The following is a 5553-nucleotide window of genomic DNA, read 5'->3' as shown; positions in this document are numbered from 1 at the left end:
TTTATTATTTAAAAAGATATATATAGTTTATGTAAAACGCTTTCAAAAAAAAAATTTATTTTTGTATCCAAACATACTTTTTATTTTTGTTAAAAAAGAAAAACAAATACAAAAAAAAAATTACCAAACATGTACGGTGCCTAATTTACTTGACCTTCCAAGCAAAATAGTTCATACGAGAACGCATACATCATTGTATCTCTTTCGCATATTTCACGTGTATATCTTTTTGATTGTGTTCTTTTCTTTCTTTTTATGTCTGGACAGTAATTTATATATATGATAGAAGTGGAATGTCATAACTAATAGCTCAAGAGTTGATAAAAGGTGCCTTTTCTAAAAATTAAAACCCACAAAAAAATAAAAAATTAAAAAGAGAAAAAAGGTAGAGATGTCATCAAGCACAAGTGTAGACAGAGTTGCACTCTTGACAGAAGGCAACCATGAAACTGAAGAAAACAAAGGAAGGTGGTGGAGGAGAGTTTTGGATTTGGAAGAGGCCAACAATCAAGTTTTCTTGTCATTACCAATGATTCTTTGCGAAGTTTCTTATTTCTCTATCACTTTGGTCTCTGTCATGTTTGCCGGCCGCCTGGGTGAGCTTGAGTTTGCTGGTGCCACCCTTGCCAATTCTTGGGCCAGCGTCACCGGTTTCGCTTTCATGGTATGTCTTTCAGTGGAACTACAAGATTCTTAACAAGCTAGCAAGTAGCTCATTTTATATGAGTAATTTGAAGAGACAGTAAAAAGGAATAATTAAGAGGTTTTTTTGGTAGAAGAAAGGGATCAATTAATAAGATTAGACTTCTTAGTTTAATCATAACTAATGTAAAATTGAAGTGTAATGCATGGTTTCAACTATCAAGCACAAGTCACTTAAAAATGAATATTGTTATGTAGCGTAATGTAAACTATTACTGGTTTAATTTGGTTTCCAATTCACTTACTTCGAATTTTGCTATTTGAGTTTTTGACCTTTTCTCTCTTCTTGCTGTAGATAGGATTGAGTGGAGCACTAGAGACACTTTGTGGTCAAGGATTTGGTGCACAATTATATAGAACGCTGGGACTTTATCTACAAGCATCCTCCATCATTTCTTTCTTTTTCTCCATCACCATATCCATCTTATGGATCTATACTGAGCCAATTTTTCGGTTGCTTCACCAAGATCCTCAAATTTCAAAAACAGCTGCCCTCTACATTAAGTATCTCATTCCAGGTTTATTTGCGTACGGCTTTGTGCAAAACATTTTGACGTTTCTTCGGACACAAAGCATCCTCCTGCCCTTGGTCTGGTTTTCAGTTCTCCCCATGGCAATTCATTTCGTCGTTGTGTACACTTTGGTCAATCGGACAAGTCTTGGTTTCCAGGGAGCTTCATTGGCAGCTTCGATTTCTTTATGGATATCATTCCTTTCCTTGGCAACCTATGTTATTTTTGCTAAGAGATTGAAGCAAACATGGGAAGGATTGTCGTCTGAATCATTTCGATACATTCTCAAAAACCTGAAAGTAGCCCTCCCTTCTGCAGCAATGGTTTGGTGAGATATTGAAATTTGATTTTTAAAATTTTGTTTGATTGAATTTTTTTATAAGTAATGAATAAAAAGAAAAAAAACGTAAAACATAAAAACAAAGAAAAAATCGCAAAAATATCGATCAAACCTGCATGTTTGAATTTTTTAACATCAATAGCAAATCCCATTTGGTACAAAATTAAAATTATTAGTGGAAAATAATATATATTTTTTAATTTTTCCTAGTTTGGAGGAATGGGCTTGTGAGCTTCTCCTGTTCTTAGCAGGATTGATGCCAAATTAAAAAATAACTATTTCGTTGATCGCAATGTGGTAGGTTTATCTCCTATTGTTTTTTTGTTACCACTCCTTATTTTGGTTGTCTTAAACTTTTGTATTAAGCTTGACAATGATAGTCTTTTTTTTCTACTGTAACTGTAGTGTGAATACAGAAGCTATTGCCTTCATGATTACTCGTGGCCTTAGTGCTGCAGCAAGGTGAGTTTGTAGAAAGTATTCTCCAAATTGTGTTTAAATCTGTTAAGTTATAGATTATCGAGATTTGAGACAATGAAACTTATCTGATACAGCACGAGAGTTTCTAATGAATTGGGAGCTGGGAATCCTAACAAAGCTAAGAATGCCATGGTTGTGATACTCAAGCTCTCCATCATTCTTACTCTTGTAGTTGTGCTTGCCTTAGCCCTTGGTCATAATGTTTGGGCAGGTTTCTTTAGTGACAGCTCCTTGATAATAAAGAAATTTGCCTCAATGATACCCCTACTAGTAATCTCAATAACATTCGATTCCTTTCAAGGCATTTTATCAGGTTAATCTAAAGTTTGAACCACCCAATTTGAGCTTATATTCATCTTACAAATAGTAGTTGAAATTTAATTTCAGAAGGCCAATGAGTGAATTTGGTGTTGCAGGGGTGGCCAGAGGATGTGGTTGGCAGCACTTAGCTGTGTGGGCTAATTTGGGGACTTTCTATTTTATTGGCATGCCAATTGCATGCCTGCTTGGATTTATGCTTAAGCTATATGATAAGGTGAAACATATATAATCTTTTTCAGCTAAATTCATTCCAATGTTTCTTATCTTTTTTTCCCCATTTTATTTCTTTCCATGATTTTTTCCTTTGGTTGCTTCAGGGTTTGTGGATAGGCCTAATATGCGGCCTCTCTTGCCAAGCCAGTGCTCTCCTATCAATTACATTGTTTAGAAAATGGACTAGGATTGATCATTTAATAGAAAGAGGGTGAGGAAGCCTTGGTTTTTGTTTGACTAAACTTTCTTAGGAAAACCTAAAATAAAACAGACTAAATTTATAGAGCTTGAGTCTGAAGAATCTAAAGTTATTGAAGCAATTTCATTCCTTGTTTCTTGAATGTTATCCCTTAGTTCAATGTATCTATGGTTTTGGCTGTGTAACAATGTGGCAGACTTCAATTAGCTGTGCAAATCTATCTTTAAATATGCAATATTCATGAAGGAACATTTTGTGATTTAATTTACAATATAAACAATGTTGTCGAACATATTAGTGGAGCAGAAGTTTTAAGAGTAAAAAACAGATGAATTTACACTGTCTTTGTGCTCAAAGAAATGCAAAGTATCTATAAAATGAAATCGTTAATGTAACAAAATCTCACCACAAATATAATTATATGGTGTTGTATTAATTAACCAAAAACATTTCAGATTTTTTTCTCAAATTAATCCATACATTTATAGGTAATTTTCCTATGTCATGATTTTTTCCTCTGAATTAATTCCATCATTGCGTTTCAATTTAAAATGTAACAACTCCAATTTTACAAGGAGAATTCGTAAGAATTTGTTATGATATATATATATATATAGTGACGACTTGAACTTATACTAAGGAGACGTCTTTTGTGTATAAAATTTCGAAATCTTTTAAGTCAAAATGAACAGTACCTCAACTTCTCATAAGTTGAGTATGGACTTTCACTTAAATGCATCTTTTTCAATACAAGTGAGGAGATTATGACCAAAGAGACGAGGTCACTTGAAACCCTGTCTTGTAAACGATAATCACAGCCAATAAATTTAGAGTACTTTTTATAAATGGGCTTCAAGCATAAGGCATTTTTGATAATGATCTTCCCTATAATTTTAACTGTTTTTAGTCAAGAGAAAAAAAATTGGACAAAATTGTCCTTAATGAAACCAACCCATTCGCTAGGCTCCGCGCCTCAACTCGAAACCTATTAACGGGTCAAGTATGTCCTTTATGTGGACCACAACTTTTCGATTTTCATCGAGAGACCGTACATATCCTCAGAAGTAAGTCTGTAAAAGCATTCCTCGACAGTTCAACTTTCGAGCATTTTGGTAGTGGTAGGAGCCTTTTGGAGTGGTTATTATTCGTACAAAGGTAGTTCACATATTGAGTAGTGTGAGGAAGTTGACATTACGTTGAGAAAGGTATAATATTTTTTTTCTCATTTTTTATTTTATTTTGAACCATGTGGAGGTTTTTGACAGAATGGTTATAATTCATGTTTAGGGTTAAGGTTTTTGAGCATAAACCTATACATATTGCACGTTCATATTGATATTTTTGTTATTTGAAGGTTTTGAATATAAACATGAAGGTGGTATTGTTGGTGTTGTTAGAGTGGAAAGGTGACCGACCATGTGTGACTGGTTGATATGTATGTGTTAGGAATTCGGTTGAGGGTTTAGATATTGCGTGAGTGAGGGCGTGCTTAGGTGGTTGGCACCTTTTGCGTGAGTGGATTTTGGCATGGGGTCACGTTGGGGTTGCGTGATTGCAAAAGGGTTTAACTTAGTGTGACTAATTTATAGGTCATTGCGTGACTGATTTCTAGGTTATTGCATGAATATTGTTCAGGCATGGCATCAGTTAGTGTGTGCGTGATTCGATTAGTTGTTCTTAGAATTGCATGACTTGTTTATAAATCATTGCGTGATTTAATGTTAGTAATTGCGTTACTAATTGATTAGGCATTGCGTGACTATTGTTGTAGGAAATTGCACGAGTGTCATAACTGCATGAAATTTATCTGCATGGGTTCATTCTGTATTATTTTGGGTCAACTGTAATGCTTTAATGTGTATATGTTGATTTACTTAATAATCCATGTTCAACACTTGGATTTAATTATTCTGTTTTAGGGATGTCTAAAAACAATTAAAAATACTGTTAGAGTTATTTTTTGAGTGAGCTTATGAGGAGGGCTATTTCTCAGAAATTCCTCTAGTTTTTTTGTTAATCTACAATGATGGTATTGACATGACTAAAATGGGAATGTTATCTGTTTTATGTTGCAGATGGCCAGCACAGGAACAGAGCAGAAAAACATGGAGTCTTTGCTTTGTATGTCGAGACACTGGTGGGGGTTCAATGCTGGCATTAACATCCACTGTAAGTGGTCGCATCTGCACGTGATACGTGAGATGCTGTGTCAAGTGAACGAGCTGGAAAACTTTAAGAGAATATGCTTTGGGCACACGATGGATGTCGAAGCAAACAAGAGTTTATTCTGTGCCAATCTAGTGCACAATCAATGCTGCGCAGAATCAACGAACCTGACGCCACGGAGGCAGAGTTATGGTTCGCAATAGGGAAAATGAAGGCTCGCTTTTCTAAGAGGAAGTTTTGTTTGGTGACAGGATTGAAGTTTGGTCCACTACCGGCCCTCATTATCAATCAGTTCAAGGCCTTCCCTAGAGGAATTCAATTAAGATATTGGGGACCGAGGAAGGAGGTGAAGATCTAACAGGTTTTAGATACGTTCAAAGGAGGGCAGTTTCAGTAGGAGGGAGACGCGAGCAAGATGACCCTCGTCTTAATCGCGACCAATGTTTTATTTGATCAAGACTACAGACGATCTGTGGTTCCATGATTGTTGTCATTGGTCGAGAACATTGACAAGTGGAATGTATTCCCATGGGGCACATATGTGTGGAGTTTGACCGTGGATTACTTGCTGAGCGGTTTCAAACCTCCTACTGCGGGCGAAGCAGAGAAGAAACGCTATC

At 35.6% G+C, this 5553-nt stretch overlaps 1 pseudogene; it reads left to right on the top strand.

Moving 5' to 3' along the window:
• On the top strand, nucleotides 370–3037 carry LOC18594023 (annotated as a pseudogene).

Source organism: Theobroma cacao, chromosome 7 (genome assembly GCF_000208745.1).
Source record: "Theobroma cacao cultivar B97-61/B2 chromosome 7, Criollo_cocoa_genome_V2, whole genome shotgun sequence".
Lineage (NCBI taxonomy): Eukaryota > Viridiplantae > Streptophyta > Magnoliopsida > Malvales > Malvaceae > Theobroma > Theobroma cacao.
The sequence above is the reverse complement of the archived record's forward strand: the minus strand, read 5'-3'. Positions and strand labels throughout refer to the sequence as shown.